Source organism: Diorhabda sublineata, chromosome 7 (genome assembly GCF_026230105.1).
Source record: "Diorhabda sublineata isolate icDioSubl1.1 chromosome 7, icDioSubl1.1, whole genome shotgun sequence".
NCBI lineage: Eukaryota > Metazoa > Arthropoda > Insecta > Coleoptera > Chrysomelidae > Diorhabda > Diorhabda sublineata.
The window spans coordinates 32,599,231-32,626,921 of NC_079480.1; the positions used below are offsets into that span (position 1 = coordinate 32,599,231).

Consider the following 27,691-nt stretch of genomic DNA (forward strand, 5'->3'; position numbering starts at 1 on the left):
ATGGACTAGAAAAAAGCTTCATTTTGTAATAAAAGCCTGTCAAGTTGTCTTAAGTAACAATTCCGTGACATTGACATTGACATTGACAGCAAGGTACGATGTAAAAATGTGTCAAATATACTACAGAGACTAAATATACTCTGTTTTTACACAAGGACTAATTTGAATTTAACTTGACAATGCTGTAGATTCCTGATTGGTCAAATCAGGCGAATATTATTTGAATGTCATCCAGGAAATATAGAAGCCTTCGAAGATATAACTAAAAATATAATTCGATGATTCTTTTTATACCAATATTCAATAAAATCTCAATTAAGATAAAAAAATGCACAGATTTACCACAAAATTATCGTTTATCATTACATAAAATTATGAAAGAAAAGAAAACTACATTTCTTATATACTTGGAAATAAATGGAAAAAATATTTCGACAATATTGTAAGATGGAGATGAAATTACCATCCATCAAAAAGTCTAAACGACGGATTCGAGCATGGATTTGTTGAAGATTCGTTGCTAATATTTGAAAGTGAAAAAACTGCAGATTATCATTAGGATATTAATGGATTGGTATTTGAAAATTGAATTTACAAAAAAAAATTACAGACGCTGGGGTAATTATAATGGACAATGCATATTGAAATTAAAAGTTCACTCGAAACAGAGCAATTTCCAAATTTTAAATCTGGAGACAGATTTTATGTGGCAAATTGAGGCCCAATTTCACTTATAACTAGCTTAGAGAAACTATTATAAAATATTGTAGAAACTCGAGTGAACAAATTCTTTGAAAAACATAATTTACTTTCAAATTCTCAATTTGGATTTAGAAATCATAAGTGAACTCAAGATGCAATACAAATACTATTTATGAATGCATAGATACAGATAAACCAGTAATAGGGATATGTCTTGATTTGGCAAAGGCTTTCGACGCCGTACATCATTCTATTTTACTAGAAACCTTAGAGAACCTGGAAATAAGAGGTCCGGCTTATATTTTTAACAACAGGTCCAAACAAAAGATAAAAGAAGTATAGTTAGAGCCTAGATAAGGTGTACATACCAAAGGCAGTTGCAAAGAACTGTGTGTGGTGGAAGTGAAGTATGAACGGGTTCTAACGTATTGTTGACCAACTCTAACCCCAGTCTATAGGGTCTAACTTAAAACCAAACGACACTTGAACTTGGTAATATACCAGAAAAAGATGTTGATGAGCAGTAAATAAGGCTGGAAGACAACAAACTAATTGAGGTTGTTTTTTTACTTTTAGTATTTTTAACTAAACGTCTATATCGATACTTATCTAAGCAGGTAGTTTTTTTAGAAGCCCCATACATAGAAAAAAAATCGAATGCCGTTTTTGCCGTAGAGAAAGTTTTTTCAATTAAAGTTGCATTTTTTTGACGATTACAATTTCTCGAATCGCTATATCTCAGAAACAACGACTCGTAGAAAAAAAATATCCACACGTTTTTTGTAGATAATTTTATGATCTACAATTTTTGTATGAGAATTTTTTTTGATAAAACTCATAGTTTTGCTGAAAAATGCGAGAAACTCATTTTTTGACCTTTGACCTTGAATAACATTTTTTTTCACACTAGGGAATGATGGGGAACTTCAAAATTTTATTTTAAATTATATTTTAGACAATTTTATTGATTTTCAGCTTGACGGGAATTTATGTTTCTTCACTCTTATTTTTTGGTCCAATTTGACCGGACTACTATTGTGTTGATTGTTATTTAGTTTGTGTTTCATTATTTCCACTACAGCTTTTTCAGTAATTCTTAGTGATGTGATTCAGTTTTACCTAACTGTCATGACCAAATCCATATTTTTTAAAATAGTTCAGTATATTAAATTAAAACGACAGTTTTTTAACGAACTTCGTTTTGTACGTTGAGTTGCATGTCACATTTAGGGCATATTAAGGAAAGACATGCACGTAAACAACAATATTCCCTGGATAGGTTGTATGCTTCACGTAAATACAAACGATCGCATGATTGACTTTTAGAATTTTAAATGTCGTCAGGTCGCTACTAAAAAACAAAAAATTACCACTGGCATTGTTTGTTAAATTATGACCTTTATTTCGGCGATACTTTTTTGAAACTTCCATTTAAAAAAAAATCACTCACATCATACAAGGTAAACTGTAAGTTAAGTTGTTAGGTTAGGATAAATTAGATTACATACAACATTCCGTAAACTGAAATTTTGTAGTGAAATTGTGAAAAAAATGGAACACCAGAGTGTACCAACTCTAATATATTCCCAAGCTTTCGAATATTTATGGGAATGTAAGCGAGAGCTCGGAAATAAATTATAGTTAGTTGATGTTTAATTTTTCCACGATCTCACTACTAAAACTCAGTTCTAGTTTATGTGTATATAAATAAAGAAAAAAAAATTAGGCCAAAAAAATATGAAAGGTAATGATGATTCAGATGATCTACAAACAGAAAGTTTACTAAAACAAATTATTACGAAAAATTTGTTCTTTATATAGGATATGATTGTTACGAAACATTCAGTTTATACCTACCTACACACCCATTATTAATAGGACCTCGAATAACTATAAAAATGAAATAAACAATTTCCTACCATATTCTATATATTTCATAGCCTAACCTCTCATATTTGATAGAAGAAACTGATAAAAAAAATCCATGGTTAGTTGCATAATTCGAACATGCCGCATAATGTAAAGTCGTGACATTAGAAACTTGTCTATCATTCAAGGTCTTCCCTCTCCCATATCTTCAATCACACGAGATTTATGTCGTACACAAGAATTTTATTGTGAGCACGTTGATTTATTTTGTGTAGGTATAGTTATTTACTTTATAATTAACTGGGAATATAACAGATCCTTTATTTTGTTTGGATAATTCGCAGGGGTGTGATTAAACTACAGTTCTCACAATATCAAATCAAAACTCATGCCGACAATTTTGTTTTATGAATTTTGATCTTCGGTAGTCCTTTATTTGACGCAAATCAACTGATTTCAGGTTTTCCTTATATGTATTTCGGTGTTGTGAATGATCCACAACAACCCATTTCGTGACTATTCGATAAATGGATTTATTTATTTACTCTAGTTAATTCAGCAATTCGTTTGTATGATTGCATTATCAGATTTCTGAATATTTTCCCGCACGAATTAAGTTATAGACCAATATATCTAAATCTTTATTATTAAATTCAATATCTTCATTCGCCCATGCTCTAAAGAACGCCCATATTTCTATTTATTTAATGAAATTTATAAATTAAACAAATCTCACCGAACGACCTCACTGCTTATCGCAGACTGTTTGGCCGGAATGTTTCAAAAAAATTATGTACATACGCCTTCCGACAGCTTCGGTAAATATAAATGCATTTATGTTTACGATTCGATGTTTTCATTAGTAAATAGTGGAGATGATGAGTCCACGTGGACTGACGGTTTGTTAGATGTTTACCGAATTTTACACGGAGAGTAAACATTATTTTTCATTTCTTAATTTGGTATGAGTTCCATGCGAATTTATGAGCAGATAGAACGCAGTTCGTCAAAATAACGCCTGAAACATGTTCAATTTCAGTTATATTTCGAACTTTATCCATATTTCCTGATTATTTTGCAGTTTACCCGGTTAAACGTAGATTTGACCATTACACATAATTTACTTATAACATATACAGCTAATAGTCCGGTCAATTTAGACAATCGAAGCTACATCAACTCCCATCAAGCTGAAAATCAGTAAAATTGTTTAAAATACAATTGAAAGTGAAATCTGAATGTTCTTCATCATTTCCGTGTACGGAAAAATTTTTATTCAAGGTCAAAGGTAAAAAAAATGAGTTTTTCGCAGTTTTCAGCAAAACTGTGAGTTTTATTATAAAAATACCTCAAATAAAAATTGTAGATCATAAAATTATCTACAAAAAACGTATCAATACTTTTTTTCTACGAGTCATCGTCTTTGAGATATGATTCAAAAAGTATCGATACGTTGAACGGAGACTTGTTGCGAGTATTTGTAAAAAATTTTTCAGGTTGGAACTGTCATAAGCTCATCAAATGAATTATCAATTGACGAAGATGTTGCTAAAATTGGACGATGTTGTTCTGCAGTTTTGATATTTCTCGTGCAATCATTTTAACCATTAAATACGACAGTAAATCTGAAACATTATAACAATTGCAACTTTTTGAATCGTTATATCTCAGAAACGGTGGTTCGTAGGAAAAAAAGTATTGATACGTTTTTTGTAGATAATTTTATGAGCTACAATATTTGTCTCAAGTATTTTATGATAAAACTCAACGTTGTACTGATAATCGCTTAAAACTCATTTTTTTTACCTTTGACCTTGAATAATATTTTTGCCACACAAGGGAATGATGGGGAACTTTAAAATTTTATTTTTCAATTAAATTTGGAACAATTTTATTGATTTTCAGCTTGACGGGAATTTATGTAGCTTAACTCTTATTTTTTGGTCTAATTTGACCGGACTATAAGTCAGTTGTGCAAATTTCTATATTTTGGACCCTGTAACGTTTTCTATTGCATAAAAGAAAAAGCCTGACAAAAAATAATGATAGATGATGGTGTTAAACTTATTTTCAAGTATAAAACTATACTGAAGCTGAAGAAAATTCATCAATATTTGAATGAATCGAAAAGAAATGCTTCTGATGGGATTTAGGTTAAAAAAAATTGAAAATAATCGAAAAGTATCAGTGGAACGTGATTCAATACGATACTAACACTTTCGAGTTCAAAAGAAAAATGAAGCGATGCAGAGAAACCGAATTATGTCTTCATACGAGTGCGAGAATTTTCTCTCTCAAAATAAAGAGACGAGACATTTCTGAGAATTGTTTCATTAAAAACGTTTTTCATCGAATTTTTACCAGGAACATGAAATTGATGATTAATCTAACATCAATTAACTTTTTGTTTACAAGTAAAATTTTCTTACAAGTAAGTAGATACATGTAAAATAGTTTTTTTATCATATCATTTTGCAAGTCAATGGTAAGTTAAAAGGAAAAGAAATAAGAAAAGTGGATATAAATGATACTCTTGCTTGAAACGGTTTCAAATGTTCGTAGTTGCGTTTTTTTCCGTTTATTCTTGAAATACTGTTTCTACATCCTTCTGTAAAACGTTGATTATATAAAATGAAACAAAAAAACTTAATACTATACAAAAAAGTATTACTATTGAATAGAGTAGATAAGAATTCAAATATTTAGATTAGTGGAAGGCTCATGTAAAAGTTTTCCTCGCACTCTTTAACTGTAATCTCTAGAAACGTTGATATTTGAACTGAACACACTGTTTGTACCAGCACTACACCAACACTGGCAATCATACTGTTTGAAGGTAAACTGAAAGTTTTAGTTTATGAAGATAACGTAGGCAGATAGTGTTATTCCGAAAGTGGTCCATGTCCCTAGCCTAAATTAACCACCAGGAGGTCTAAGTTTGTTGTGACGAAAGACTGAGGGTCTACAATGTAAGTGAGGATCCATAAAGGAAGCCCAGCTGTTACTTGCAAAGACTTTCATATTCCATGTTCAGTACAACGCGTCGAATCTTGCCGTTACCGCGCCGGCCGTTTGTTCAGACGTGCAAATGCGAAATTTCACAATTTTTATACTTGTCGCAGATAGAATTTCCTGAAGAAGATATCCAGACATACGTATAACATTTTATAATCCTCCATGATAATTTTAAAGTCGGATATTTTGTCGATGACATTTAAGAGATTGTATCAAAAATTTTGGCTGCAGGTGAAAATGCTATAAAAAAAAAGGAGCAGATCGAATATCACAGAACGTGGAGATTTGCGGTTATCATACAAAACTTAAACCAAATATTGATAATTTGAATAATAAATTTCTTCTCTATGCTGCATATACTTATTAAATCATCCATTTATCAAAATAAAAGATACTGTTCCTTCCATTAAGAAACTATTATAATTTAACACCCGAAATTGTTTTGAAAATAACAAAAGTAGCTCCACTTAAATAGCTGTCACTTTTTTTTCAAAACGTCATGAAATTTCACACTTAGTTTTTTGAAAGTTGGTACTTCATAAACATCATATAGATTTGACAATGATAGCGCCATCTGTGACACAGTCACTCGACTTATCGAGTGTTGTTTTATCTGCATTAAAATTTTATTATTTGAACAAATAAAATAAAACTGTTTTAGCAAACTATGGAAAATAAAAAAAAAGTAATATAAATGATATAATTATGTTTCTAAATGTTCTCGATTTTAAGTCTATTCTGACTCAAAATTAGTTTTTTTAAATAAACATATCAAAAGTCTAAGAAATAAGAAATTAAAGAAATAATATAGTTTGAGTAAAATTTATAATTCTACTGTATAATTTTGATTTCGATTTCGTTAAACGCCAGTCTCAGTTATATTTTCCTCATTGAAGGTCCATTACAACTACTAATAAGCAAAAAAATGATTCGCAGCAAGTAAAATTCTTAAGTGTGTCGTTTTAATAAATTTATCCCAATTAATTTTAATTTTAGTATTGACACAGACGTCACTGATTGCTGCCTCACTTTACTGTGTCTGTCGGTGGTGATTGAAAATAGTATCTAATGCCATCACGTCTTCATTTTCAATAAAAAGAATGAAACATGCTTCATACAACAACATATTTATAGAAAATATAATACATAAATAAAAAAGATTAATTAAATTTTCTCCAGTTGAAAGATCCCACACTGTATGTTTGCATTATTCAACTAGATTTTTTTGTCTCATTGATATTATCAAAGAGCCATTGGAACGAACCCAGTCGCCCAGTTATAAGGCTGGTTCTCCCACCTACCGAACAAAAACCGAACAAAATGTCTATAAATAAAACCTGCTTTGTTCTGTCTGAGTGCGTTCTAATGTTAACTGCTTCACAATAGAAACGCCATTAGAAATTTTAAGCAATGGTACCACCCACACGGGTCAACCATTTGGTACCCAATGATATTTCACAGTCATTTCGTAACAGGCGATCGAACCCAACCTTATTGAGGAGTCGAAGTAAATGTGATATTTTTTCATTTCACGGATGAATGAATAACAACATACTGAGGAATATTATTTTCTTGTCCAAAGAGGTAACTATCTATTAGGTAATCATTGAAAAAGAATGTTATTGAGTAATTAAATTATAGAAATGAACGAATTCATTTTCGTCAAGTGAGTTTTCAACAATTCTATTTTATTTTTTAAGTTTATTTTTTAAAAATAACATCATCTAAATGACGGCCATCTTGAGGACGGCACTCCTCTAAACGCAAAAACTCTTAAACAATAAATCTGGGATGATTGCTGCCATTTCCTGGCGGATATTTTCCTTTAGCTGACTGATGTTCCTCAGATTGTTCATTTAGACTTTGAGGTGTCCCCACAAAAAAAAGTGACGTCAAGTCAGGGCTATGTGGGACCAAGAAATATCAACTCTTTCGGAAATTAGTCTTGCAGGAATCATCTATCTCACGTCCACCATAGATTATTTAATATGTGACAGGTATCTCCGTCTTATTGGAACTGGAACTGTTGATCTCGCAAGTTCTGGAGTCAAATATCCCTCTAACATCGCAGCATAGCGATCGGTGTTAATGATGATGTTTAGTCCTCATGAATCTTCAAAGAAAAGAGGGCCAATAATTCCCTTGTTTGAGATTACTGCCCATACCGGATTACCCAGTGGCTTTTGATGTTTCATTTTTGGATTTTTTTCAGTCCAATAACGGCAATTTGTCGGTTAACGAATCCATTTAAATGAAGATGAGCCTCATCTGAAAAAAGGATGTTGACAAAAGTGCAAAATGGATTTCTTCAGCAAATTCTAACCTTGCTCCAAAGTCGCTATCTTTTAATTGTTGTGTTAGCGGGAGCTTATAAGGATGCAGTTTAAAATCCAGCTTCAAAATTCGCTGTAAGCTTCTTCGCGACAAATTTAAAGCCGCCGATCGCTTTCGAGTAGACACATGCGGATTTTCTCGTATTGACTACTTGGAACTCAAAAAAAATCATTATTTTACCTTGTTAACTTGCTACAACTGAATATTAAATTATAAAACGTAAATAGACGAGCGAAATGTACCTTCCTGTAAAGAAGTTTGGTTTAAATCGGGTACCAGACGTGAACTGAGTCCTTTTTGTACCCTCTTTTTTTTGGAAAAGGAAATTTCAAAGCAAAAACTATACATGATAGAGGAGCGCAATTGTCTCGTTGCAAAAAGCTGTGGTTCCACAATTTCACAGATTCCCGTCTGGTACATCGTTTTGCAGAGCTGAATGTTTTCGTTTCAGTTTTTGCTTCGTTTAATTTCAAACTGCTTGAATCAAACCAAGATTTGGCCACCTTCACATACTCGGCGCTGATGTTTTCATCCCCCAAACAATAGTGGTACCAGCACTGAATTCCCATCACTCACCAATGAGTCCATTGAAATGTTCCAAAGGACCATGCTTTTTTTGAGAACGCAATTTTATTTTTTCGATGTGTGGGGGGCCAAGGAAAGCTTAACCTCAAGTTTGTGGGGTTCCACTTCTTATCCCCCGGCCACCATGTTAAATAAAGGGGTGAAAAGCTATTTTTGACGATATTTTGCGAACTATTGTCCCTACAAAAAATTCGTGAAGACATAAATTGTGGCAAATCGCTTTGTCTATAATTTTGTTTATGACACTTTGTGTAATTAACCGCGAATTTAAAAAGTTATGAGCAAAAAAGTGCAAAAACTTTGTCAACAATTTCTTTTGTCGCTCCATACCTTTATTTTTTGGTTTTTCAATAAAATTACCTCAGAACAATCGTTCAGATCGTTCTTTGAGGATTAATTTTATATGAGGATTCTTTGGTTTCCACTTATTCTTGTGGCTCATAGAGCGCTCCAAAAGTGCTCACAACATTGTCCAAAAAACAAACTATTTGTTAAAACTTTTTACCCCTTTATTTAAGATGTTGATTTCTATTTCTGAAACCCAAATTAACATTCAGATATCAAGTCTTTTTTTTCAGTATTTCAAATATTTTGAAGATCACAAGTATAATAGCTATGAGTCTATAGTTGTTAACGAGATTGAAATCGCCAGTTTCCAACAGTGGAGGTTGTCATTCTTCAAACAGTGAATTAATATTCAAATTACAAATGATTCGTTAACGTTTTAACGTTCCTTCTGTAAATTTCAAACGTTATTATAGCAGCTACGATCACGATTCTTTTTGTAATTTATTCAACGATTCCATCTAAAAATTTTCAACTTAAACACTCAACAGAGTGAACGTTTCAATTTTTCATTCGGCCTTGACTGTAATACGGATACGTTGTTGCATTTTTACGAAAGTCTTTATTTATACGAGGAATGATGAAAAGAGTTACAAGATGAAAACGCAGAGTCGTAGTTTCTGTGTGCTATTTATACCTAGCGGGCTCCAATAGTTCGTAGCCTAACATAAAAAGAAAGATCTTAACTTATATATTCTTATTTTATTATTTTCTGTGTAAGTCAGTGGGCATTGTCGATTCGAATCCATATTGATGGCAAGGGATCCATCCCTCTGGAGGTAAATCATCAGTTAATCTTTGTAGGAATAGTTTTTCAAGAAGTTTGGACATTCTTGGTAAGATGACACATTGGTTGGATCAATCAATATGATTTGTGCAATTTTAAATTACTTTGGCCAGTATTTGAGCCTTACGATTGTGTTTTAAATGAATCTTAGAATGACCACCTCTTTTGGCTGTAATTCTTTTTTGGGGATTATTAGTTCGATGCCCAGTGCTTTTTCCATGTTCAGTAATTTTATCTCATTATGTGCTTTTTTTAGAGTAATTGTTTTTATGTGTTTTTTTCGGTTTGATAAATTTTCTTCTACCTCTTGATCTATTTCATGACCTAGTTGCTGGAAAACTGTATTGAGGTGATCTGTGAATGAATTTGCTGTTTCTTTTTCGTACAGTGGTTAGACATTTTTGAATTTTTTTATAGGCTTTTGAATGGAATTACCTATTCTTGTTACTTTAGGCACACATTCCTCCAATTGTACATCCCTTATTTCTTTGAGTTTTTTCTTTACTTTATGATTGAGTCGGTTATAGTTGTTTATGTCTGCAGGAGTATGGACCTTTGGCCATTTTGCCCGAGCCTGTCTCTTTTCTGCTATTAGTCATTTTTGTTTTCTATTTTCTGTTAAATGTTTGGTGTAACAGATTGGGTTATTAGATGGAGTTGTGAGCTAGATAGTTCTATTCCAAAATTTTCTCGATAATTATTTTATGTTTTTATTCATTACTTTTTATTTTGATTAACTAAAGCGGTTTTCAACTTTTTAAAATAATATATCGTCGTTTTCACCAATCGTATCAACTTTTGGGGTACTTTTAGTCTTATCATGTCCATATTTTTGACAGTCTTCTTAGTTTTCAAAAGATACGAAATGTTTTGTGTTTTTCTCATCAAGAATTCAAAATTGAAGTTGTATGTTCATGTAAGTTTGCTTTTTATAAATTTTTATAACTTTTTACAGACAAAAGTTTACGAATTTGTGTTTTACTAAGTAACGGATGAAATATTCTGCCGAAGTCTGTCCTAGAGATGGTCAAACGAACTTTTTATTAATTATTATTACCATTAAGACAAAACGAAAAGATTTTCCAAAATAAACAAATGTTCAATATTATATAAAATATTGAACAAAAATTGATAGAAAAAATTATTTTAAAAAAAAAGTGCATTTTTGATATTTAAGAATGGTTTAGTTAGGTTAGTTTATGTTAGGTTAGGTTAGGTTAGATTAAGAGACTATGACTATAATCGCATTGATGAGAAAGTTCGTCAAAAATATCGATTTTTTTTACCAGGATTTCCCAGGAAATTGATTTTTCTGGATACCTAGTTGTTGTACTAAGCTCACGATATGTTATCGATAAAGATAATAATTTCTATCGCCGGCTTGTTCGATATTATAGTGAAATGTATCTAATCATTTCTTCCAAAGTATTAATTAAGTAGATGTATAAATAATTGAACGTCTGTAAATTTGAATAATTGAATGAATTTTCAACTCTGTTGTAATGAAACGCCCCAATTACTTTATCAATAGCGTATTGAATAGTTCTAAAGCCATAAGACAGATGACGTTTATTATCAATCGAGCAAAAAAATGTCGAAAGATCTTAGAAGAAAATAAGAATCAAGTATTGCAAAAAAAATTATATGAAAATTCATTGAAATTACACTGTCTGAAGCGCGTTTCGATAACCAGGAAGGTGAAAAAATTACCTTCAGTCTTTGAAGACGATAACTTGGTAATCGAATAGCAACTCCAAGGCCGTCCTCACCAAGGACCCCGATCCATCAGGGAAGGTAACTATCAGCCATGTGGCAAGCCCCAAAGAAGCGAAGCCGGAAACAGCCGTCATGGATGCTGTCCCCAGCGACTCCAGCGAGGAGGACTAGTAAGCGCTCAGACCTCCATCAGGTGCCGACATCTCACGATAAATCTGCACGTCTATAAAATTCTTACAGGCCAACCTTCAGCACGGAAAGTCTTCAATCGCTGTTCCGTGCCAGAGACTCAGCGGACTTGACACAAACGTCGCTCTAATCCATGAACACTGGACCTTTAGAGGCGCGCTCAGAGGACTGGGTCAAGCTAGCGGAGCGCTACATCACTGCGTTCCCTGAGACAACCCGCGCGCCTGCATCCTAATCAGGACTGTACCGTGCTTCGCACTTCCAGGGATATGTACCAGAGATCTGGCAGTGGTCGTGATGTCCATAGGGGAAAGGGGCGCGAAGGAAGTCATGATAGTTTGCTGAACATACTTTTCCATGGAAACTGAGTGTAATTGCTCCCTAATAAACTTTTTGTGCTCCGCGGGCATAGAAGTCCTCAACTGAGGGAGTTCTTTTGCAATCGAGGTCAATCAGTGATTGACTTCACCATCTGCTCTATGAAAAGAGTGAATATGTTCATATGTGTCGCAGGAGGTCTCAATGTCTGACCACATTCTCTTCGAGCTGAACAAGGACTCCGACCTTGTAACACCTGTCTTCAGAAACGCGAGACTAACCAATCAACATGACTTTTCACAGACAGATAGATCTTGATGAGATCTGTCGACAAAAGTTATTCATGGTTCGATTCCTGACATAATGGCCACTTCCGGTATCTCCGGAAGTAAATGTTTCCGTATAAAATAGATTTGATAAATCGATTTCTCGTATCATCAATAGTCTATGTATCGAGTTTCATGATGATTTTCGTGAAATGGTTTATCATACTCTTACTTATATTTTTGTAATAATAATTAATTCTTAAATGCAGACTACGGTCCTGTTACATACAGGGCGTTGGCGTTTTCAGCTATGATCACGTGCACTGTGCGTGAATATGTTTTGATTTACTATTTTTCTTCCATAAATAGAGTATAATAGACTGTAAGTCATCTTGATAAAATATTAAAAATCTTGTATTCCATAAAACTGAGTTAAGTTATGCATATAGATTCCTGATAGTTTTGATAGTTCGTGAAAGGTTTGGAGCACCTATCAAACACCCTGTATATGATTTTATATTTTTATAAACACGTCCATCGACGTTCGTCCATCAACTTTTGCGGCACAATGTATTATTATATTTTTTCTCAGTCTGTTTTTATAAATAAAAAGTAAAGAGAATTGCTTTAGAGTTGTAAAACCAGTCTAACCGAACTGGTCTTGCGGATTAACTGTAAATTCGCTTGTTTTAAAAGTCTTTTAGTGTTTGATTTAAAGTTATCGATTTAATCGTAGAGATGGGAGAGCATTAGTTTAGTTCAAAAATGAAAATAGACGTGGGCAGTATATTTCAAGATTATATCTGTCGGAACGCTATCAAATTTATGAATTTTGATAACAAAAAAATATAACAAGAAATACAAAGTATCTATTACTCATTCAAATTCGTTATATCGCTTTGAAAATCATACAGTGTGATCGTGAATAAAAGTTAACTTGCTGATATTACCATTTCTGTTTGATTTAGAAAAGTTTATACATTTTTCCAAAAATATATATATTAACAACCTTTTTAAAATACAACAGTATTGGAAGCTAGAGGAACTATGTATTTCTGAGAGTAATCAACTCAATTACTACTAGATACACTGTTTATACCAACACTCACAATTGCACTGTCTGTCACGCGTTTTGATAACCAAGTTATCGTCTTCAGAGACTCTTGTAAAGTAAAGTCGACTGTTTCTGTTAAAAATTCAACTGCACGTAATCTTACTAAATTCGAGGAATGTGTGGCACAAGTATCATAAGCTGCTAAAGGATTAATTGTTTTGATTATTATCTGAAAACATACGTGACAAATTGATCGCATTATCATACGATTGACCACAACAGTTTAGATTATATCTAAACCAGTATTTTCTAGAAATTTTAAAAAAGCATCATCAATTTGACAAATTATTAAAATTTAGTCATTCAAAATGTTTTGTCCAAGATAAAGACTATAATTGATCTGTTAAAAAATTAACATTTGACCCACAGATTAAGAAATACATTAATGAATTGAATTATAATGTATTAAAAAACTGTCAACTTCATTCAGGGAAACGAAATTACACAAGCCAAGAAGAGTTTTGGGTGCGAAAATTTTTCTCTTAAATCGAGTTAAAAGTTTTCTCAGTGTACATACAATAGAAACTTTTTTATAAAAACCTGATTTGAATGAGATGAATTGTTGTCGTGTCTTAACGTCTGCCATTTAAGAAATATTACTGCCCTTCAAATTATGCCACCTTAGACCCAAGCCTCAAAAATCGTTTAGAATATACAAACATCTCCAAAAGTCTTGGCCTCCCTTGTAAACTTGTGAACGTGAACTTGTTTGGAGCGCATTTTTTGTTTTTACATTTTGTGACACCTGATCATAAAAATCAGATTTAACGATTTAACTTGACATCGAGTTTATTTAGTGTCCTTATATCTAGAAGGTTCATCTAATCACCACACTTTTTGCTAATTGCTACTGAAGGGCAATTTCGAGAAGTACCATCAGAAGGAGATGACTTTCATAAAATCTAAGGTCAAGGAGACCTTGAAAAGTAACTGCATTTTTACAACGACACATAGCTGCCCGTCTCCAATGGGCTCAAGAGCACAGGGATAGGATTTTACAACAATGGCATAACGTCCTTTTTTCCGACTTGGTTCCCACAGTAATAGTCGGCGGGAGAGGGACTGGAGAGGCCCAGAGATGTTGTTCCTTATCATGGATCCGTGATGTTTAGAGGAAGGAGACATCAAAAGAATGGATTGGTCAGCAAATTCACCATACATGAATCCCATTCAACAATTGTGGGATTATATTGGCAGAGCAATATCCCATCGAGAAAACCCTTCAAGATGTGACTGCTGCCGTCCAAGAAGAGTGGGACAATATGGCTGACCATGTTATCGATAATTTGACTGTAAATTTGTTTTTTTTATTACATTTTCACACTTAAATATATTGCAAATACACTCGTATAAGAGCACATTTGATATATTTAAAAATATTTTTTTATATAAATAACAAGGGGGGCAAGACTTTTGGAGATGTGAGTATTTGATATTAAGTTAAAAGCACTAATACGAAAAAAATCCTACCGTAGCAGCAGTTCATTATTTTGAAATTCACACTAACCGAAAAGAAACACCACCATAAAACACCATCAAAAATAAAATAACGATTACTAAATTGAAATATTGATAAAATTCAGTTTATCTCAAGTGTTGATCGCAGCAAATAGAATAAAAATAAAGCTTATCGTTGTATAATTGAACTGATATATATTTTTTTGGTTAGGTAAATCGAAAAAAATATTGAGGTAGGTTATTTACCTCATATATTTCAAATAATCCGTCTGAAAGATAACGAGTAGATGTTGTTATCAGTCTAAAATTGATTAGTATTTATTGATAATAAAACTTTTATGTATCGTGGGTCTGATTCGGAATTAATTTAGGGACTCATCGCATGCGCACTTTCAAAAATTGTAGTTCGAGGAAAATTCATCGATTCGCGCACGACCCTGTTACAGTCAAGTATAAATATGAGGGTGAAATCTATTCTATTGCATCTCATATATGAACAGGAAGGTAGTCACTTTCTCAGATCTTGATAAATTCTATGCCTACATAATTCAAAAGGCAATTTTTTGTCTAGAATTCCTAATCTTGAATATATAATTGAAAATCATAATGAATTTCGTCATGCAGTAGCGAAACCGTTTTGTAATCGTAGTGCAGGAGTAAAATTGAAGTTACCTGAACATTTTTTCATTTTCAACATAATTTATTGATGTCTTCTGATATCTATTGACTTCGTTTAAGGTCGAATCGTATCAATTCATGTATATACAGATATACTGGTATCTACTTTTGTCAGATATTGTCGATTAACAATCAATTAAAGCCGTTTGAAGTTAGTTGTTTGTCAGTTCAAATTGATTGAGTTTTCTGGTATCCACTGACGTCATTTGAGGTGGAATCATTTTAATTCTTGTATATTCAGGTGATTTGGCGTCGACTTTTGTCAGATATTGTCGATTAATAATCAATTGAAGCCGATTGAAGTTAGTTGTTTGTCACTTCAAATTGATTGAGTTTTTTGGTATCTACTGACGTCATTTGAGGTGGAATCACTTTAATTCATGTATATTCAGGTGATTTGGCGTCGACTTTTGTCAGATATTGTCGATTAATAATCAATTGAAGCCGATTGAAGTTAGTTGATTGTCAGCTCAAATTGATTGATTCTTCTCGTATCCACTGACGTCATTTGAGGTGGAATCACTTTAATTCTTGTATATTCAGGTGATTTGGCGTCGACTTTTGTCAGATATTGTCGATTAATAATCAATTGAAGCCGATTGAAGTTAGTTGTTTGTCAGTTCAAATTGATTGATTCTTCTCGTATCCACTGACGTCATTTGAGGTGGAATCACTTTAATTCTTGTATATTCAGGTCATTTGGCGTCGACTTTTGTCAGATATTGTCGATTAATAATCAATTGAAGCCGATTGAAGTCGATTGAGTCTTCTGTTATCTACTGACGTCGTCTGAGGTCGAATCGCGTCAATTCATGTATATTTAGGTGATTTGATATCTAGTTGTTCCAGATGTTGTCGATTAACAATCAATTGAAGTCGTTTGAAGTTAGTTGTTTGTCAGTTCAAATTGATTGATTCTTCTCGTATCCACTGACGTCATTTGAGGTGGAATCTCTTTAATTCTTGTATATTCAGGTGATTTGGCGTCGACTTTTGTCAGATATTGTCGATTAATAATCAATTGAAGCCGATTGAAGTTAGTTGTTTGTCACTTCAAATTGATTGAGTCTTCTGGTATCTACTGACGTCGTCTGAGGTCGAATCGCGTCAATTCATGAATATTTAGGTGATTTGATGTCTAGTTGTTCCAGATGTTGTCGATTAACAATCCATTGAAGCCGATTGGAGTCGGTTGTTAGTTCAAATAGATTGACTCATCTAATGTCTAGTGATGCTATTAACATTTCTTTTATAATTTTTAAAGCGCTTTCAATTAATAAATTCTTCAAGTTTTGGAAACAAATGAAAACTTTCATATATGTTAACGTATCGTATATTTTTTACTAACAACCAAAAGTTTTGCAGGTATGTCCATATATAGACATAAAAAACCTTCTAAATTATGAGTTAGTTTCATATCTACCTAATAATAAAACTAAAAATCTTTCTGGGTTACATAAAACAAAAGGAAAGCGATGACTAACAACTTATTTATAACCCTGTAAAATTACTGCTAGTATTCTAGTATACTACTAACGAGAATTGCATGCAATCGGCTTGCAAATGTGAGGTGAAATGCTGAAAGAGACGATAAAACGAATACACTATTCATTCATAAAGTTTAGAGGAAGCATTATGAGTCATTATTTTATTTAAAGCTTGTATGCGAGTGTAAATATGTTTGTAGACTATTATTTTTATTATCGCTAAATAAACTTTTGTGCTTTTATTATGTGAACAGAAAGCTCAAGAATATAAATAAGTATATTTATTCAAATCACATCTTCCAGCTTTTAAAGGGTTGTAATCATATTTTGATCAAATATTTATTTATCGTTTTCTTGTTTCAACACGATACTAATTATTCATTCGTGAGAACATATTTGCGCTCGGAAGAACAGAAAGCTCGCCAAAACAATCAGAAATACGCGAAAATTGCGTAAATACACACAAAAATGGGGATAAACAGACAAATTCGCATAGACTGCGCGTGTTTCTACCCGCGGGCACACGATTTCGAAGAATGCCGCCGAGGTAATCACAGGAATATTACCTATTTACCAACTAGTTGAGGAAAGGAAGTACATCTAACGCCTAGCAAGAGCCAATAATGGGGATGCCCACCATATCAAAACTGAGGAGACTCATGCGAGTATGCAACGATAGCAAATAAAAGTTTTAAGAGTCTTCCAAGGGATGGTGGATCTACCGCTTAATTTCCAACGTCCATTAGTGAACACAACGCAAGCAAGGTAGTGCTAAATACAATGCATATTCGATAATCCGAATTCTTCAGTTATCCGAACAAGCATTTTCAATACATTGGATACTCTCTAATCCGAATTTTATAGTATTCGATAATCAGAACCTGTACTTTTAGGTCTATTTCTTAAAGAAATTATGACTAGATGTTCAGGGATTCCCCCAATTATCCTTTTGTTTATATCTGTGATTCACATTAAACAGGTATGCAGCATTTTTTGTACGCTTTTGAGCAGGGATATTTACATACTTTGCTGGGATCTTTGTAATACCATTTTAGGTGATAAAAGTGGGTTTTTATCTCAATATTTGCTTAAATAAAAATGCCCCTTGAAAGAAAACACAAGATATTGTCCTTAAAACAAAAAATGTAATTTTTTAACAAGAGAGAAAGTGTTGGCCTCTGAATATGAGGTTGGAAGATCTAAAATCTGTGAGATAAAACAGAAAAAGTCTAAAATCGATAGTTAGGATTAATTTTAAAACAATTTCACTGCCTTTTTTTGTACAACTGGTTCCTAAAACTTTACATACGATCTAAAAATTTATTTTATTCTTTTGAGCAGTCTAAACTGTAAAAAATCAATTTGACGTGAGGACTTTTGACATATTTTGCAAATTTAAATAAATTTTATGTCAGATTGACAAGAATAAGCATTGATATAACACTCTATGGTCAGTAAATCAACATCTGACCAAAAATTTATTATAAAATATAATAATAAGATATTAGAGGCACTAAAATAAACTGCTCAAAGATGTGCGAAGCAATTAAAAATTACAAATTACTTTAAAAATTAATACATACCATATTCTTACTTTTTTAAACATATATGTTTTATTGTTACTTATTTGTAATTATTATTTTTTTTGCGTTTCATAATAAAGATTTTGATAAAAAACAACTGTTTCCGTAATCCGAATTATTTATTAATCCGAATCGCTTTGATTTTTATAAGTTCGAATTATCGAGATTATTTGGGAATGGGTGCTATCGGGCGTACCTATGTAAATGTACCAGGAGATCTTGTAGTACTCAACTTACAACGGAGTAGACGAAGATGAGGACCACGTCTTCCAATGTCCAAGATTTGAGATATATCGACATCTGCTGGAAGCCACGCTGGATCAAGGCATCACATCTTAAGACAATTGAAATGCGACCTTCACTACAAAAGGCTTCCAGATCCTGCTATAGGACGTATCACAACTGACACATAGTGCGAGGCACTAGGCTATGTAACAACAAGCTTCCTACACCAATGCAAAGGAATGTAGGAGATTGGGTAGTGCCCAATCGATGACGACGAAGGAGAAGGGCAAGAAAATTTCAATTTGTTATTCTGAACCTCCAACCAGCTAAACCTTCCTTGCCAAGGAATGCCTGATGGCGGTTTCCCCAAAATTAGAGTGGCACACTTCTATCAGCAGTAGTTGGCAGTGTAGAATGTCTCAGAGGAGACTGTGAATGTTTGTTTAAGTGAATATGAGAGTGGATTGGGGTGTGTCAAACTCCCTAGTGGATTGTAATTCAAAATAATATGTTTTTATTTTGAATCTATTGTTAATAAATAAGATGAGTGTTTATAATTTGATCTTATCATTATATAACAAGAATATGAAACATATTAACGCTTAAGTTTTTTAAATTGATCTTAGTAGGGGTGATAACTTCGAAGAGGACGGTCAATCACTTCCTGAATTTTAAAGCAAAAATTTAGAAATTCTCTGAATATATGTGGGCGTTTATACTTCCTTTTGAGTACGTGTGCATTCTGGAAGACTCAAATCCTCAAACCCTGATGGCAATTCTCTATTTTTCAAATAAAAAAAAAATAGATAAAACTTTTGTTACGGTTCGAGATTAGGATGACCTTGAACTGAGTCGAAATACACTTTGAAAACTTCTGAAAAAAAAATCTTACAATTGCAGAATAGTATATTGAAATACAGAAGGCTTTTCACTCATTTTATATTTATGAAGTTAAACTTTGAACACTTTTTATACACACCTTGTATGAAATGAAAAATGTTTCAAGATAGATTCAAATACGTCTGACCTTGCTAAAAGCAACAAAATAGAAACCATTTCCATATCTTTAAGGATATCCTCGTAAAAAAATAATTTATAAGGGTCTGGAACGGTCAAATTTTTTACAAAAAAATTAATAACTCAAAAATTATGCATTTTTGGAAAAAAGTTTTTAAACAAAAGTATACTAAAATTTCACGTAGATTTCAAAAATGTATTAATATACAAGGTTTTCCATTCAAAATAATAAATCTTTGAAAAAATTTTAGTTAAAAAAATCGTATCCGAAAACCCAAACGTAGAAATTTTTATGATTTTACTATTAGTATTAGTTTTAACTCGTCATGGGACACACTGTATACCCAGTACGACACAATATTGTTCATAACTTCTTCATAACTACCTTCAGCTGTTTGGAAATGATAAGCAGGTTAACTAGATAGAAGTTTTCACACGATACATCCATTATTTTTATAGTATACCCAACTTGTAAAAATATTTACTGTTTACTAAAAAAGTCATACGTCCATAAATTACGAATGCTCCATCATTTTATTACTCTCTCTTTCATGAAAAAAGACTATAAATAACCTAAAATGTATGTTTCCAATCGAAATGAGTCACACTGTATATTGATATTGTCAAGTAAAATATTTTTTTATTATCAGTATTATTCAAATAAGTGATCAATATGAAATATGAATTATAATAGCACGTATCTTATGTGTAAATACTGAGTAGACATGAAAACAATAAATCATATCATGAGTTTACAATTTTATTCACTCAAGTGTTTATATAAACTTAGTTGGGGTAGGCATGGTGTATCTAACTGTATGATTTTCTCGATAAACAGTTATTAAATTCGTCTTCAACGATAAGTTGAATTCATGATATCAGTTAGAAAAAATTCTGTGATTGGTTTCCCTCATTTCTTTTGAACACTTCTGGTAAACAAACGTCGGTGTACCATTCGAAATTGAAGAGTATTAAAGAAGAAAAATATGGCGAGCTTCGAAGAGCACGTGAAGCTACAGGAAAACCAAAATTTGAAATAGAAAATCATTCTAAATAAATATTACCCTAAATACATTATGGCAAATCGCAAAAGAAAAACGTTTTCGAATTCCAGAATAGTATATCAAAGTACAAGTAATAGATGGCTTTTCACTTTACCCAAAATTCCAAATTGAAGCTAATGCTGGAATTGTCTTTTGTTACAAGTGTTTTATACCATTTTCTCTAGGGAAATTACACCATAAAATAGGTGATCGGTTGGTAGTACTGATGCATGTTTGACAGTTGAAAAACAAGCGACTATTGGCGTCCAAGTGTTTCGTGCGCAAGACGTTTTTTTAAGCACCATGATTGGATTTTTTTCAGCATATCTTTGCACCAATCGACACGGGCGATTGTCTGCGGTATCCAACGTGAACAAATCTTTTTGACAGCATCGATATCTGGACGACTTTCACGGAATTCATCTCGGAAACACGGTAGCTCGAGATGGAGCTTCATCACCAAAAGTTAAAACGACTTGATCTGTACACAACTGTTAGTTTAATCAACGTCGAAAGTCATAGAAAATCATCGCACGAAAATGTTCGTTATTTAATGAAATTCATTATTTCAAGTAACTGTAAACAATTCAAATAGCCTCCTATGAAAACCATTAACTATTACAAATGTCAAACTTCATGATGGTAATGTCAGATTTGACATATTTACAACAGTGTTGCCATATATCATAACTCAAGTAGCAACCCTCGTATATTCCTTTTAAATTCAATCATATACAATCATTAATAATTTAAACCGGCTTGTAATTTACAAATTCTTCAGATATTTCATTCAACTAGAACTAATTTCTGGTAACTAAAAGCATTCCACAATAAATATATAATTTTAAATAAGATTTGTGAACTTGAATTTATCGTTATGTCAGAAAGCTATTAGAAACTAAGATCCACTTAAGACTCATTTAGAGCTATCACTCTGGGTGTTCATCTTGAAGGAATCATTGAACAAGTTGACACCCTACAGACTTTTGAGGAAGAAGACGTTCTTCAAAACTTGACAGAAATACTCAATGAAAAATTTGAACGAATCTGTTCATTTCTCAATAGTTCACGTTCTACTAACTTTCAGTGCAAGACAAGTATATGATTTGTTTATTAACAATTAATGTCTCGAATGAAACATCCTGCCACCTGTTACCACAATTGCCTTTATATTACAATTACAGACATAAAATTGAGGACAAAGTACAGATGAGAACACTAGATGTAGTTATGTAAACAAAAATGAACACTCCAGATTAATTCACATCCGGAAGATTCAAATGAAGCAGTGCAAATTCTATTTTATGAATGTAGCGACAAACTCACAAGATTTCCAGATCAAGAACGTGGAAAGAAGATAATGAATAATGTATGTCAATGTCGAAAATAACTTTTCGTCCGTTTTTCACATCTTCGGCAGCATACGAATTATATCCAACACATTTGCTGAACGTGCTGAACGTGTGATTGAACTCAATGCCAACAAATATTCAACTAATTGATTTATTACGAATTCAACTGATGATGATCAGCGGTAGAGCATAGAATTTCTGCTAGAATCTAGTATTGCTAAGAAACGTGTATTCCTCTGAAATATGAGTAAGGGACTGCAGCCTAATTTGGACCCCTGTGGTATCCAAAGATTCATTAAATCTGTGCGATTTTAGATAAATAACTTGTTACACGTAGATGTGGACGAAGTTGATGCAATCTTATTTCTGAAGGAACGTCCCTTGATTACTTTTAGTTAAGTGTTATTTGTTTAATTATTTGTTATTTTGATGTAAGATTAAAAGCTGTTATTATGTCCAAACGTCAGTAATTAAAGATCTTATTAGATGATCACAAATATTACTTATTTATCTACAATGGTCCATTTTATGAGGTAATGTTAGTCTCACGGTTTTGTATAATATTGAACATTTGCTCATTTTGGAAAATCTTAGATGTTGCTAAAGTTTTTTCGTTTTGTCTTAATGATAATTATTGAAAAGTTCGTAGTTTTGTCTATCTCTAGGACTCACTTGGGCAGATCAAATTTTCTTATGCGCTCGTCGAACAATCTCTCTGATAGTGTGCGCTAGATGCACGAAATGTTTTTTAAATGTGCCTGTGCGCTCGATGCACGTGCGCTCCTCGCATCACATTTCTCAAATTTTTCATTACCCACAGTTATGCCGATCGTTGGTTTCCGTGTTGAATTTGTATGCAATTTAAAATTTTCAACAAGGAGAAATTGTATGGAATATGTCATGTTTTATAGTGGTGGTCGGGAATATTCATTAATATACGTCTACGCGAAATATTTGAAATTTTGAAAGAAATGATCCACTGGCGTGCTGTTAACTCTTATACCGAAATTATAGAATTAATTTATTTTATTCACTGAACGTTGTACTACCAATATTTTTGCTTTCTCCATTACGTCCTTCTATTCCCCATGTCAAACAAAAAAACCGAGCGAATGGCTAATGCACATTTCGTGTTTACTTTTTTTGTTCTGTCTAGACTTTGTGAAAAATTTCTCTGTTTTAGTGGCGATGTGATAAACGAATCTGATGTAATCATATAAGCAACTACTCGTACCACTTTAAAAGAGAAGTTGTGACCTGTGTCGTTTTATGGAACCATAATAAGATTTAATTGATTTTTTTCCAAAAAAAAAAAATTTATACTCAACATTTTATAAGTAAAAAACTTTATTTTACTATTTATCATCTAATTGTATGAATATTCAGCGGCTGAAGTTATAGCCCAGGAATTTTAGCTAAAAAATCACTTCAAGGTGGACAAAAAACGTGTTTGGGTTTGTTCAGAATTTCATGCTCTTTCAAAAAATCACAAAATTACAAAAATCGCACAACAGAATCTTATTCTAGGACTTATTTTGATGCGATTTCCTTTTACAATCACTTTTTGACTGGTAACATCAGTAGGTGTCTTAATATCAAGTAGTTGGCAAGATGGACGACTACGGGGAGATTCTCGACGACAGGTGCTGTAAAAATTTTTGAAAATTGTGATCTTTGGAGTTGCTAGCTCTCTGGTCTTGTGTAGTTGGAGTCGCATATGCCAAAATTTTTCGAGAAAAATCAACAAAAAACATTATATCAGCGTGAAGCCGAACATAAATACGAAGATCAGGCAGTTCTATATTCACTAACATTAGGTCTGCAAACTCTTCACGACCCAGCCCATACGTTCAGTTTTTCGGGATATTGGGTGCGAGATACACTCCGATTTACGTTTCCATTTCCATTTGGATCGTTTTGATTGCAACATTTGTTCATCGTTATGTCTACAAATTCTTTACGTCTATCAAAATCGTCATCTGACTATTCTTGAATCAACTTTGTATGGATGGAAATTATTTTCAGGTAAAATTTTCTTTAAGGATATTTGTGAAATATCAAGTTCCTTGGATATTTGTCCAGTACTCAAATGTGGATCATCTTCTAACAGGACATCTAAAGATTTGTTTTCAGTTGATGCAATTTTTCTGCGCCCTGATTGGGATAAATCTTTTACTGAACTTTTCTTACTAATTTATTAATATTAGATCTTGTTATTGCATTTCGGTTAGGATATAAATCATTATTAGGATACTACACGTTTCTTGTTGACTTGTTCAATCGTTATTTTTCAGATAAACGATCCATTGTGACTTTTAATAAACGTCAACGATAATAATTCATTGAAACGTGAAATTTGTCAATTGTAGCAGTCATACCCCCCTAAAGGTATTATTTTCCCTCCGGCGGAGGTAACGTAAATGTATTAATAACTTCATAATGATCAAAATCTCATACTATTCGTGCAGATATTTTTTGAACATAAAATGCCTCTCCTAATTAGAATGTATCCAATTAAGAGCGTGTCTAAAACTGGACGGAGTAAACATTTTGCTGTCGGAAGTCGACTACTTGCAGGCGAATAATCACTACAGAGGCTTCCAAAACGAAGAAGAAGAAAATTGGAACTAATTACTTAACTGACCTATGCACATCACGAACTAGGTGTAATTTTCTAGTAGAGATACTGATATTACTTTTCTAATATTCGATGAATAGATATATATAACGGTAGAGGTGCGCAAAGATGAAATAAATCGTATCACTACTTTTAAAACAGACGAGAGATGGGCATATACTGAAAAGTTGTTACAGAAAACATATCACTTGGTATAAAAGATAGATCTTCCTTTTTCTAATCAACCATGACAAATTAATCACCTGATAATAGTTTGTCAAATTGGAAATTAACAAACAATCAGTATTAGAAAGTTATTACAGAACATATAAATTTGGATTCAAATATTGTAGTCAACTAAATTTCAATCTACTCTAGATTTTCACACTGCGCAAAATGGAGATGACTTCTGTACTTTATCGCACTCCACAAAAAGTAATACCTATATTTGTAGTTTTACCAACTACTCAGTCCATCCCATGTCAACTTGGAGCCCTCTTCAAGACCAACAGCTTCTAATCCTCTGTGAAGCTCAAATTCGTCCATCTTTGGAGTATTGCTCCAGAGCATACTCTAGCTGGACTTTCAGAGGATCCAGAGTTGACCAGAAACTTGGACAGCTCAGAGCATATAAAGAAACTATTTTACCACGCCATCACACACAATCCCACCTAGAGTAGTATTTGCAGGTTCTACTCGACAAGCAGAGGTGATTCATAAACATAGAGTTCGCCATAAAATGCCCAGCAATCCCACCATTCGCCATCAAATGCCCAGAATGTTAATTTATCGAGACTCTTTTCTTTGGAGGAGTACAAGCCTGTGGAATCGGCTACCAAGGCATGTCTTTCCTGAACACTATAATCTACGGAAGTTGAAGATGAATATCCACAGGCATTTCTCGAATTTAATAAGGTTCACTCTCTTTTAAATGAAACAAAAACGTTGTTTGACTTTCGTCGGATAAACCGACACAAAGTGAAACGATAGGGTAAGGAAAGTGAGACAAGACGAGTCCACACTCTCGAACTCGCATTCCCTCGTGTACTCTCGTGGATTGTCTGGATTGGGCTTTAGAGAATAGTAGAAATGTGTGAAGAGGCTCGTTTTCATTCAATTCAAAATATAAATATCACATCAGAAAGTGCAGATATTGGAATGGTACGAGAATCATTTTTAAATTGACTCGATTGCACACCGTTTCCAGGTAACATGTCAAGTGACGTCAGCTTGAGGTCAGCCACAAATTTCTCAGTACGTCGCTATTACGTTTTACGTCATTTGTCAATGTTTCGTTTGTCGCCATGTTAATTGGTTATTCGATTTTTAAATACAAAAAATTTCGTCTTGATGTTTGTAGTGGAAATTTACTGGATGATATAAATGAACGTAAATAGGGTTTCTGGTCTTACTCTCAAAATAGTAAACGTCAATTCAGTGATTGGCATGAAATTCAAAGTACGACCACGAAAATTCAAATGAAAAATGACGGTGTTGTTTTGTTTCACGATAATACTCAGACTTACAAAGACATTACTTGAGGATTTTCGTTGGGATACACAAGATCATCCAACATACAGTCCAGACTTTCAACTGCGTCAAGACTTTGGGGAATTTTTGTGTGTCAAGATCTTGGGAAATGTTGAATTTAAATAAACTGCAACTTATTGGTTTCAAGATCAACAAGCAGATTTTTTTGAGGGAGGGACTCAAAGGCTGTTTGAAATGTTAATGATTGAAAGGCGATTAATATTTTACTTTGTAATACAATTAATTTTTTTACTATTACTTAAAAAGTAATCCGTGTATTTTGGGGACTACTAATATTAATAAATAATTAACTTGTTTGAACTTATGTAGAAGAGATAGTTAATGATGAAGGTTGTCATCCGAAATATCATCTGAGTACTGTTTTTAATACAATTATGAGTGTCCTCAGTTTCTCGATAACTTTTCATATAGCTATATAAAAAAAATCGACGGTGTTCGATTATCTGAACAAAAATAATTTTGTTATTATTAAACCGCTTCTCTATATCGAATTAGATACACCCGGTAATTAACATTCCTATTATCACTAATAACTTTTATACTCCACGTGACATTTGTCATTAAATTCGATTATAATTTATCTCAAGTATTTTCTGTAAGATTTAGAATGGATCAAATTGAACATTTTGCATTACGAGTGAAATTTTATACATGCAAAATCGCTAAAAATGATTCACGTTGAATAGGCATTCTTCATGTCTTCATTTACATATTAGTCCTGTCATTAACATGATATTCAATTCAGACTAAAGTGAGGGAAATGATAATTACTGAAGAGGGTTATCTGCTGAAATTTATATATTTCTTGAATCAACTCCCGTTGAAAGTTCCAAAATTACATTTCCAACTGAACTGATTCTGAAGTCATAGGCAAACAAACAATATAAAACAAACAATTATAAATCAATTAACCCAGGAAATGAATCAAACAATAGTTATTTGTATGCCAAGGACTGAAAGTGCTACTTCCTTGGACGAGTCTGAAAATTGAGATTAACAACATTTTTTAGACGACGCACTGAGGAAAGAAAATAAATAATAGAGAACTATAAACATCAGGTGGTGTGGATTCGAGTAACTCTTAATTGCTGATGTTTTCTTTTTCATCGTCCATTGTTATTCATTAATTTAGACGAAACTTCGGATAAAACAAATAATTTCCGAAAATTAAAAATTTAAGGTTATGCAAAATCATCGAAATGAAACTGTCAACATTGAAGTAGCTACTCCAGAGCGTCTCGAAAGTGTTTTGCAGTACGGAACTGTCACTTTCACTACATGGAACACTCAAAACGCAACTTTCGGTATGTAAATGAATACAGAACGAATAACTTTCAGATGGCATCGTCTAAAAATATAGTTTTCCACTGAGATAGCTCTAGTAAATTTTTTTTTCAATCGCGGATTATCACTTCGAGAAACCTTTTAAGTTGGTGGAAG

General features: G+C 32.8%; 1 protein-coding gene across 3 annotated transcripts in view; it reads right to left on the bottom strand.

Annotated features, from left to right (window-relative positions):
• The window catches only part of LOC130446449 (mushroom body large-type Kenyon cell-specific protein 1), a 215,139-nt gene that overhangs the window by 85,171 nt on the left and 102,277 nt on the right, over nt 1-27,691 (bottom strand). The gene's annotated exons all lie outside the window — the stretch shown is intronic.